Genomic DNA, 12,037 nt, shown 5'->3' on the forward strand with positions numbered 1-12,037 from the left:
CTATCTGGGCTGCAGGTGCAGTGGAGCAATGAATTTACCAGATTTGGGGCAGTGGTAAATGCTCTTGCAGTGCTTCCTTTGTGGGGCTCTATTCCAGGTTAGCCGGTGAGCCCCTGATGTAGAGAACTACAGGGCTGCAGACTGGGGAGGACAGGGAGAAGGGGTCCTTTCACTGGAGCAGATCAAAGCGACCCAAAGTGAGGACAACTCCGAGCAAAAGGGTTGGAGAGAGGGCAAAGTTGGCTCACAATGATCTCCAGGTACACCAAGCTTCAGACCTGGTGGACAGGAAGGATGGAAGTCAAGGGTGGCAGTCCAGCCCAGAATCTGAGGTGGATGGGTGTGGACTAGCCCCCAGAGCCCTGGGCTGATTGCAGTCTCTGCAGCCAGGAGCATGGCCCATTTGGTGAGCTCCTCCGCAGCCTTGCAGTATCACACCGACCCACTGGAGAGCAGCTGCACTTGGGAAGGAAAACTCTTTAAACAAATCATTTTGGTGTCTAATCAATTAGTGTTTGCGAAGTCAAGTACCATAGATTTAACAGAATAATCGTTACTGCCCTTGTCTTTATTTGACCTGCAGACACCTAGAAGATTTAAAAATGAAACGCCGGTGTTGGTGTTCTGGGCTCCCCATTCCTTGCCTGTGCCTCCCGCCCGGGGTTGCGCCTGGCCATGTGTTTTCTTGAGGCTGGGCCGCCTTTTCCCCTCCCAACCTTCATCTTTCCTTTCCCCTTCACAGTTTCTACACATTCCCTTCTTTCTTTGCCCATCCGGCCCTGTTCATCTTGCAAGTCTTGGCCTTCTCATTCCTTCGTCCCTGCGGCTGACAAGAGAACCAGCCTTGGCTGCGTGACTCTTGGGCTCTGGGCAAGCTTCTGCCCCAGCACCATCTGGGCAATGGTGCCCAGAAGTCTTTTCCCCTACAATCCTTACCCTCTAACCCTTTTGCCCCCTTCTGAACCATCCAAGGCCCAAGGGGTCCTGTGCAAGCCCTTTAACATGAGTGGAGCTTGTAAAAGACCTTCACCTTCACTTGCTGGGAACTTCATGTCGCAGGGTCTTGCTCCATAAATGCAGTGACCCAGGGTGCAGGAGAGGGGATGAGAAAAAAAAAGCAGAGTGTGTGGTCTTAGAACCCCTCCCCCTCAACTGTGGCGGAGGGGGGGGCAAGGCGCCAGGGCCTGTGGGGAGTGGGCCTGCGGTTGGGTTGGGGTGAGGGGATGACTGGGGACCGTTATGTGGGGGATGTCTGTTGTCTCAGAGGCACACTTCCCAGGGCTGGGCCAGCACCCGGGCTGAGCCAGGACTGGGAGGGTCTCCAGGTGTCTCTCTCCCCAGTTTGTCTCTTTTTTTTCAGGTCTAACTGGTGTGGATGCATGTGGATGTACTTGTGTAGGCACGCCAATGTGCTCCCTGCCAGGCCTCAGACCACCGACTGGGATGTGGGAGTTCCCAGTCTTAGGTCCCAAGCGGGTTGTAGGGGTGGTCACCAGGGCCAATAGACCTGGAAGCCGGGCTAGGAGGGTGTGGGAAAATGCCTGGGGCCGGCGAAAAATTTTTGGTGTCAAGAATGCCTCCACCTCTCCAGATAACCCACTCTAATACTCTTGCCTGGAAAATCCCATGGACAGAGGAACCTGGCAGTTCATGAGGTTGCAAAGAGTCAGACGCAACTGAAGTGACTTAGCTTGTACATTTCTGTAGTCACCTACGCAGCTAGAGATTGAACCTGACATACCTGGGTAGTAGATTGGTTAAATAAGCCTGTAATTCTAAAGGAGCGGGAGGAAGAGCAAGCTGGGGTGGAGGGTGCCTTCTTTCTGCACTGCCAGCCCCTGTGGGCTCCCAGATGCCCCTAACTGGACCTGGATGTTCTTGAGCCCCTGGAAGTGCTTTACAGTCCTGAATCTCCAGCACTCACCTGAGAAAGGTTGCTCTCAACAATAGATGATTATAATGTACTTGACTAATGCCTGTATTTCCCTGTTTAACATACATTAATCCAAGTAACAAAAAAAAATCAATATTGCTAACAATATTGCAAACAAATCCTAGTCTCTCTCACACAAACCTTTGTCTGATTCTCACTTTGACCCGCTTAAATTTTGTTATCTTTCCTAGCCCACTGGTAGCCCCCAGCTAGCCTCGAATCCAGAACTGGCTTTCAATAGTTTTTCTTTAAAAATTCTATTTCCCCCTCCTCCCAGGGGGAGTTGTAGGGGGGAGGACCTGGGACACTCCCTGAGTCCCCTTGAAAACTCTGAGTTTACCTAAAACTTTGTTCCTTCCAGTACCAGTGAATGTCCCAAGTCACTGCCACTGACTTCAGATTTTTTTGTTTTCTCTAACAACCCCTCCCCCTCAAGCCCCCCACAGGGCAGCTCTCTGCTCCTCTGAAAACCCCATATACCTCTCTTCCAGCCAATCTGCCCCCACCCTTACCACCTTTAAACTAATCATAGCCAGTGGTTCTTGGGAGTTTATTGTGATTCTTATTTTGATTACTATTTTTTTTAATTGGTGTTTTCCACCTGGAAGGAACAAACCCGAGGGGCTGGCTAATGAAGGAACTTAGGTTTGCAAAAACACTGTAAATAATTTAGTATTGTATTTCAAGGAAAAAAAAATAGCTTTCTTAAATCATCCCTGCAATATAAATTGCAGACTTACAGTATGGTCCTGGTAAGTCTAAATTTTTAAAGGAGCAATATTCAAAGAGACATAGATGTCTGTATTAATTATTTATTCGCCGGTGCCTTCCTTCGTTTCTAACTTATTATTAATTAGGCGCCTCTAGTCTTTCGCAGAGCGCTCCACCGAGCCGGTTGCAGCTTTAAATATGAATTAAAAGCAAATCCAGGCTACTGTAATGCGAAAATTATTCCGTGTCTTGCATGGCAGAGATGAATAGCCGCGTGGATCAATACCGTGAAACTCGGCTCCGAACGACAGGGTTATTGATAGCTTATATTAATGATGTTAATGATGGAAAAAGGAAAACAACGGCCCACCCGACTTAGAAACTTTTTAGCCGCTGAAACCCCGCAATAAAAACGGGAAGGGGGCAGGAATCGGGCTTAAGTGTAATAAAAAAATTATTTATGAAACCGGATAAATGACTTCAGAGCCTTGATGCATTTGAACCTAACGCTCTCGGCTCCTGGCGGCCCCGGCTCCAGCTGGGGAGACCGCGAAAACCCCAAGCAGCGGTGAGCTGGGGGCTGCGGGCGCTCCGCCAGCCTCGGCAGCCTCCGGTTTGCCGCCCGCTTTCCCCTCCGTCCCCGCCGGGAGAGCCCTCTGGGGCGCCGGTCGCAGGCACTTTTGGAAGTGGGATGGGGTAGGCGCTAAGCTGGTTCTCATAGTCCCGGAGGGGACAGTGAGGCGGTCAGCTGGGCTCCGTAGCATGGACTTTGGCCCAATTTCTTCACTGGTTCTCTTGGCAGCTGCTCCCAGAGACTAGTCCAAGGTTTCGGGCTTGAGGAGGACACAAGGCTAACTCCACACTGCTCCCCCTCTCACCCAAGGCTCTTTGAATTCCCCAAATGCAAAAGGGTGGGTGGCTGGTGTCTGAAGGGTGTGTAACACTTAGAATGAAGATAAATTGCTCTAAACAGGGTAGGAAAACTGAGAAAGATGCCCACTCTCTTCCTACATGCCTTAGCGGGTTCTTTACCAGGCACGGGGTTAACTGGGCCTTGGCAGTGAGCGCCGGGCAAGCGAGGGATCTTTGAGGCTGGGTCTTCCGGGTGTGGGGAGTGGAATGATCACGCAGGTTTGGGCTCCATCCTCCTGCAATCCTGCTTGGACGCCGCTCCCTCCCCAAGCTGGCCCCAAATATTGACGCACTCTCCCTAGCCGGGGCCGCTGAGTGACCGGGGCGGGAAGGGAAGAGGGGCGGGGAGCGATAGGTTAACTGCTGACCCCAGAGGACCGCGGCAAAGGTCAGAGCCCTAGGGTCACTCGAAGGCCCGAGGTTCCATCCCCTTCCGCAGGGCACAGAACCATCAAGTCCCCTTCCCTTAGCCAGGGTCCTAGGCCCTTGGAAATTGGTGGTGGGGGTGGAGTGGGGTGGTGGTGACCTCTGCCATTCACTGAGGGGGCGGGGGAGGGGGGGTGGCTGGGGGAGTTGGTGGATGGCAGGGTTGCCAGTGGGTCCGCGGTCGGCGCTCCCTGAGTCCAGCCTTTTGGATTGGAGTGAGAGTTTCGGGGATTTTAATTTATGCTGGCGACTGTAATTTGTTCTGCATTTCAGGCGGGAGGAGAAACTACCCAGAACTATGGGAAAATTCCCACGTAGTCCACAGAGCAAACAATTCCCTCCAAGGGATGGGGTAATTTTTTTTTTTTTTTATTAGGTCTTTTGAAATCTGTTTTTCCTTCTTTTCCTTTCTCCCTCTCCTTCACCATCCTTTTTACTTCTCTTTCCCCGTTTTATTTCTATCTTACCCTCTTCGTCCCGTTTCATTTTCTTCTCCACCTCTTCATTTTTTTCCCTTTCTTCCTTCCTCTCTCCAACTCATTCCTTTCTTCTTTGAAGCTTTCTCTCCTCATCCCCTCCCTCTTTCTCTTCCTTCTATAGCTAGGTGGAGGCCAGGCCCACTTCCCTGCACCTCAAGACTTTCACATGAAAGGTGCCAACACCATTTGGCATCAGCATCAAATATCACTTTGTTTTTGACAAAGGAAAGAAAGAACATCAGAATTCAGAGAAATCATCCATGCCTCTGAGCCCATTAGCAGGAACTTGCATCCCTTGCCACTTCTCTACTGGGCTTTTGCCCTTGTCCGAGGTCGGCCAGCTCAGGGTCATGTCCCTTTCCTAAACTTGGGGCTGCTTCGAGAGTGTGCTTTCCTTGCTAATGCTTCTCACGGTGCTGTCTGGGACCAATAACATCAAGATTTTGGGGTTGTTGGTTTTATTTTTATTTGATTTTATTTTGAAAAAAATTGCAGTGAAACTCTGAGGCCATAACTTCTAAAAGCACTAGCTGAGTCTTAAATCTATCCTAGTGCACCAGAGGTTGAAACCATTATCTCAATAACTAGACAAAAACCAAACTTCCTGCCACCCAGGCAGAACCCCATTTTAGCTATCTCGCTTCAAAGTCCACAATCAGCTACATGTTTCAGATAAGCACCTGCCCACTGGAGTGCAGTCTTAGAGCCACACCATCTACCAACAAACAGCTCTTCCTCAGAAAGGAAATAAAACAGACACTGCACAAAATCACTTGATTCTGGAAAAATCAATATCAAGATTAGGTTTATTGTCTGCTTATATGATTAAAAATGACAAAGTGTTGCCTTTTATTTTCATAAAAAGACAGAAGTCTGAACAAAATAATTTACTATTGAGTTCTTGTTTCATTTGCCTGGCAAAACCTGGAGGAGGCTGAAAAAGCAGTTAGGAGGTGCAGTGGCCCTTGCTGGGCACGGGTGAACTTGCCATCGGAGGATGTGTGCTGCTGTGTGTGCGAAGAGAGTAGTTTCCTAAGGTCCAGTTTGCCCTAAGGCCAGGCCAGCTGGGTAGTTCTCAGTTCTTCCTCATTTCAAAGAAATGCTTGATCATCTGTCACTTGCCCTTACTTTCTTTAGCTCAAACCTGGGTTCCAGGTGTTTTTCCCCCCAAAATAACTATCAGGATCAGGCTGCTTCAGTGGCTGCACGACTCTGGCAGAGGCAGCACCAGGGCCTTGCTGGCTCCTTCAGACGTGGCCTCCCAGATCCCTTTCCAGCCACCCTGGATCTTAGGTCCTATGAAGCACTGCTCTGCCTCTGTGTGCATATGCGTGCGTGCGTGCGTGCGTGTGTGTCCCCGACCCACTACTTGGCCCGATTCACGCTCCCTCTTTGGGGAGGCTCTCGGGGTTCCACAGTCTGAGCTGCAATCAGGAAAATGGGGTTTTCGAAACCACTGTGGGCTGGATTCTCCAAGTGTTGCCGGCGGTGAGCGCATTCGAGGGACAAGACGGCTTTGGGCGCGCGCGCTGGTTACACCACTGCGGGGGTTATCTATCTACGTTAAAAACAAAAAGAAAAACAAAGAAAAAAAAATCCACTGTATGAATCCCAGCTTAAATTCCCCTCCCCTATCTCGAAACCCCTAAAAACCCACTTAGAATCTACTCTCATCTCTAGGCTGCTGCTCTTGGGCAAGAGTCCCGCGTGCTCAGAGCATGCTCCCAGCCCGTTACTACCTTGTTCTAGAACAAGAGTGGCTCCCAGACGCACAAGGTTCATGGAGCGCGGTGCCCGAGAGAACAGTTTCACGCCGCTCATTTAGCACCATTAGGAAAATAACTACCTAGACGGTCCCTAAGAGCCCCAAATCCGCCTTTGGATTTGGAGTTGGAGCCGTTTGGCGGACTGCAAGCTCCGACTCATTTCTTAAACGCATTAATTTGCTCTCCATTTGTTCTGGAACCTAGTGGAAAACCTGGTGGTTGTGGAAATGAAACCTAACCAAACCATCTCCTCTACCGAGTCCCCACGGGCATAGCTTCTCCAAGGCCGTCCTGGCCTCCTCTTGGGGTGGAGGGTTTACGGTGTAGCGGCCGTGGATTACATGCTACTGGGAAATGTGACAAGCCCGGCTGGGCGCCGACGGCGGGCTAGCGGTGGTCGGGCCCCGCTCGCTGTCAGGCTTGACGTCTCTCTCTTCGCTGCCGGGGTGCCAGTTCAGCGCACCCTCGAATCGGAGCACTTTTCACGGAGACGCCCGAAGGGAGACCGAAAGGGCGCCTGGGTCCGGACAGGCTTATCTGAGGAAGCCACCTTGGGAAGGGGGAAGGCAGCCCGAGGGTTGAGAACTCGCCTGGCGCCTGCTTGGGGCAGCTCTGGACTCCTTTCCGCGTGAAGGCAAATTCAGCCACTAGCTTCTCGGGAAACAAGTCTGGTCTCTCCTTTCCTCTCCCGGACCCTCTCTCCAGCCTCTTTTCTCTACCTTCCTCCCTCTTTAGCCATGAGTACTCCGAAGCTGCTAGCCCTAGGGTCAAAGGTCAGGCCTTCACTGGGGGCTTGGGGGCGCAAGCGGCAGGGTTCGCCTTCTTCGTGCACTGGCGGGAGCACGGGAGTCGCCTGGCTTGTCATTCAGGGCTGGACACCCATTGCCAACCAAAGAGAAAACAGACATTGAACTCAGAGCTCCCTCTTCCAGTACTTAGACCTCTTTGATGACAAGGAGAGTTGAAGGGGATGGTAGTTTAATTTAGAAAGTTGTATCCAGACCATAAAGTCACTCATCTGGATATTTTAGGAGTCATTTTTTTGGGGGAGGGAGTGGGTAATGATTTCCATAGGTGTCTCCATTGAGGTGGTTTTGAGCACAGGATTGACCTTTTAAGAGCAGGCTTTTGTTGCATCATTTCCCTTGCCCTAACCCTGGTCAGAGTTGGAAAGAAGTTGCCAGAAGGGCTCTAGGAGAGGTTAACGAATGCCCAGCTCTCCAAGTAGACAGATCTGTTCCAAAGGGACCGACCTTTCGCATGAGTAGGGGCAAGGCAGGCAGAGTAAAAAGCAGATCTCTATGCACATTCACGTGGCTTCATGTAATGAACACATCTCCATCAATTTCTGGAGGCAGAAGGCTCAATTTACTTGGGTTTTAGCCGAGGAATGTTCTTAGCCTCAGCTCTGACTACAGAGGAGCCTAGTAGTTAGAATTCTCTCTCCAACGAAAGTGATGGTCAATAGAATTCTCGGTATCAAATGAGCAATAATTTGCTGTGGCTACATGCTGGATAATGAAAGATGTTAGTGGGATCAATAAAAAATGAAAACACTTTTACTTACATCTTGAGTTACTGTTTTAAGTGAGCAAGAGGGATGCAACAAACCCAAAGCTAGGCTCAGATCCTCTGCAGACCCCCTCAGACTCACAAAGCTCTTTTACCACCGGTGTCTTTTTGCTGCCAGGACCTCTAACTTCCACCTTCTGTGCTCACAGGCAAGTGGGTTATTTATATCAAATTAACCCCTGGGAACCTGGTAATAGTTTAACTGTCAGGATTTTACATTTTTTCTTTTTTTCTGCACCCTGAATTAATTTTAAATTGTTTTGCATCAGAACTAAACTGTTTGTGGTTTACAGAAAAAGTAGGAAAACATCCCAAATCTGATTTGTCCATTGAAATGCTTATAAATGTGCACTCGACAGACAAACCCAGGGGGGCCTGTGTTCTTCCATTGTGTATGAAGAAAACACAGGTAAAAGGATAGACTAAATTCCTTTCAATTTGTTATTTGTGGCCATGAAATCTGGAAAATTCAGACATTAAAATCGTTTTTTTCCAGACTAGTTAATGCCCTCATCTTCATTCATAATCATTTCTTCTGTTCAATGTGTTTTTAATTTGCATTGGGTTTATTTATACGTTCCAGGCAGCTTCTCTCACCATTCAATCCCAAACACCTAGGAACATATCTGTTCCTTAAGAAACCTATTGCAAAACCATCCATAAAGCATTTTATATATATATATATATATATTATAGATACAAGACAAGACTGAAAAATATCCCAAGTGCTCTGCATAAAACAGGCTCAACGAAAAAGCTCGTTGTCAGACAGCTTCCAGCACCCGAACCGATATAAAACAAAGAACATTGGGAAATGTGTGTTTGGTTGCTTCTGTGGATTTGAGAAGCCTATATTTTCTCACCATTAAAGGGTGCGGTGGGTGGGTGGGGAAAGACACGAATTTAGCCGCCGCTTTATGCTCTCTGACCAGAGGAGCTCGTTCTTCCATCGAGATAATGGTCAGTGCTGCAAGGACAGTGGCCTGAGATAATCCTGAGTACGTTTGTGTTGGATTTGCAGAGACAACAAGCCACCTGGGAGATTTAGAAAGCGGGAACCAGCCTAGGGAAGTGTAGACAAGTTCTAACTCGGGGTTTTCCCCAGGTCAGTGACCCTGGCTATCTCCATTTCTACGACTCGCACGGATGCAGGTGCAGTTCTGCCGCCGCATGCGGCTTCGCAGGAGAACCGCTCATAGACCGCAGACGCGCGCTCGCGTACCCTCCACCACGCTTGGCACGCCTGGATATTTACACCCTATTTGGGAGGCCTCCTTCCCGCCCTCATTTGCTACTTTAAATTTGCCAGGAGGACCTGTTAGCGCCGAAGCTGGGTGGGCAGGGTGGGAGGGGGCGCCCTCGCTCGGCTCCCTGACCGTGACGCGGCTTCTGCCCTCCGCCCTCGGTTCCCACCCTGTCTGTGTGGCTACAGGCTCAGCAGTGGACCAGCGACGCCGGGCCCCTGGAGCCCCTGCCCCGGCCTGTCCCCCACCCCCACCTCCGCACGCGCCAGTGAGAGAGGCTTACCCGGGTGGGCGAGTCGCGGCGCATTAGCGGATTTCATGGCAAGTTGCTTCTGTGACAAGTGATCAGGTTCACGTTTGAGGATTTGCCCCCTAGGAGGGAGGAAACGAGAGTCAATCTGCATAATTTCAAATGAGAAAGAAACCGGGAAACTGGGGAGCCTAACTTCTAGCTTCCTAATTCCCCCCTCCCCGGGATCCTATAAGCCCCCCACCCCCCACCCCGGAAACTGTAAGTACCCTCCGCTCCCGCCCCCGCACCAGTGCACAGTAAGAAAAAGTGATCCGCACAAGTCGCAGGTGATACCTTTTATTGCGCTCATTTTAAAGACAGGGACGGGATGGCTCCCTCCATGAAGCCTTTCTCGAAGCTCGGCCCCGGGAGGTGGGTCAGCCAGGCCGCTTCAGGACCCCTCAGATTCCTGAAAGGTCGCGAGGTGAGGGGTGCAGAAAAGAGCGACCTCGGGCTTCGTGCCAAACGGCCCCCTTCAGCGCCCCGGTCTGAGCTAGGCGCGCAAACCCAAATTCCCTCCAGCGCCTTCGGCTCCATCTTTAAGTCCAGGCAAAGATCAATTCTCTCTCTCTCTCGCACGCACACATTTGCAGCCATAAATAAACAGCTCCCAGCTAAATCAGGAACCCGAGAAGAGAAAGAGAGAAAAAAGAAGAGAAGGATGAGATCCAAAGCACGGGTCTCGCTTCTCCAGAGCGCCGGAGGGCTCTTTTTGGTCCGGCTAGCCTTGCATTTGGGGTTGCAACTTGCATTTGAATAGCTGCCTGGGCTTGTTATGGACCCGGGAAAGCTCTGAAAGGGAATCACTATGCAAATTGTCCCAGTTACAATCGAAAGGTTCGATCTCCAGGAGCTGCCTGACGGAAGTTGATGTCAGCTATCTGTGCATTAGGGTTGCATTACCGCCTTCGCCGGCCTCCTCAACACCCCCGCTCGCGCCTGCCGGGGAGGCTTTTTTTTTTTTTTTGCTTATGTGTATATTTTCCCTCAGTAATTAAAAATAAAGAAAGAAAGGGGAAAAAAAGGGGGAGGGGGCTTAAGGTGGCGATGTAGTTGGCTCGGGCCTGGGAGGCCCACGGGCAGAGGGGAAGAGGTGAGGTGCAGGCGGGGAGGAGGGTGGTGGTGGTAGTACGTTTGCAGCAGGTGTTGATGGTGCGTTTGAAATCAAACATTTAGAAATGGTTTTTTAGCGTTTTGCAGGCCTAGGCGGCGGCAAGGGGGTGGGAGCAGCGATGTCTGCCTCCGCCCGCCTGCTTGATCCTACAATGCCGGCTGCAGATCAATACCTGCTCACTGTAATCCCAGTAATTGTAGGGCTCGCAGCTTTTATTTTAAAGAAATAGGACACTAGGGCGCGGACGAGCGGCTGAGGCAGCGCTGCTGGACTCTGGTGCCTCCAGGCGCCTTTTGGGGCTCCCATCTATTACCCTAGAGCCCTGACAGCTCCTTGCAATGGGGTAGTTTTGGGGCACCAGCGCTCGGACATCAGCGTGGCTCGCGTGGCCTCCGGCCGAGAATGGCGCTCGCCCGAAGGCGCTCTTGGTGACTCAGGGCAGGCCGCGTGCGGTATGGGATCGGTCTTTTCCGGGCCTTTTCGCCGGCTCAGGAGGGTGGACCCACCTGGGGATGGGCATCTTGGGCTTGGACGCTGGCCTGTTTGCCTTAGGCCGCACGGACTCCAGACCTCGACGCTTGGGGCCCGCGGTTGTTGGAATACGGGCCTTCGACACTGAGGCGAGACGTTTTGTCCCTTCTCGGCTGCCTTCCGGGGCCCGAGGCCTAGATAGGGCCTGCACTGTTTGGGTCGCTCGGCCTGGGAGGCTGGTTAGGGCGCTAGGAACCGGCTATTTGCCCGTGCGACCACTTAGGCGCTTGTTTCCTCAGGGGGCGCAGGGCCACGCCTTTGGCCGAGACCCACCAAGCCCGCCGCTCCCGCGGGCCTCCTGCTGCCTCTGCTGCCCGCCCCTTGTTGGCAGGGCCGGGGCAGGACCGCTGGGGCCTGGGGCCGCAGCCCCTGCGCGGCTGGCAGCCCGCAGCTTCTGGCGCCCCCGAAGATGACCATCTGTCATTCAATTAAGGTTTCAGGGCAGCTGATGGGGGAGCCAGGGTCAGCGACCTCAGGACAAAACGGCCTGCTGCCTCGGATAGGAGAAGTTCAAATGTTAAATGCAGAACATTGTGCCCACTCCTAGGCCCGGCCCCTACCCGGCCTCAGGTCCGGCCGGTGGACAGCAGCGGGGTGAAGGGCAGCGGTCATTAGCACTTAGATTTCAGCTCTGGGCCGGGCTCCTTCTGTTGGGTCATTTTGACCAGAGAACCTTTAACCCTTTCACGCCAGCCCACCCTCTAGGGAAGGCCAGCTTGTCTGATGGAGGAAAGAAAGAGGGCGATCAGATGCACCCATATAAAGAGGGGTCACATTGTATTTCGGGTCACTTCTTAATTGGAGAAGAAAACCTACAAGACAGAAGGAAAACAGTTCATTATAACCAAAACAAACTATGAGGTCTTAATAGTTTAATTTTCTAATTTTTAGTTTTGGGGGAGAAGTGCATTCATCAGATATGATCAGGGAACTAACTACTGGGCCAGTATGGGGAGAATGGATTTGTTTAAAAAAAGTTCCAAACTTTCCACCCATATTTAACTGTATTTACCCAAACGTGTGCGAGTGGTGATGAGCTTAAGCCAGCCACACAAAA

Source organism: Bos mutus, chromosome 10, assembly GCF_027580195.1.
Source record: "Bos mutus isolate GX-2022 chromosome 10, NWIPB_WYAK_1.1, whole genome shotgun sequence".
Classification (NCBI taxonomy): domain Eukaryota; kingdom Metazoa; phylum Chordata; class Mammalia; order Artiodactyla; family Bovidae; genus Bos; species Bos mutus.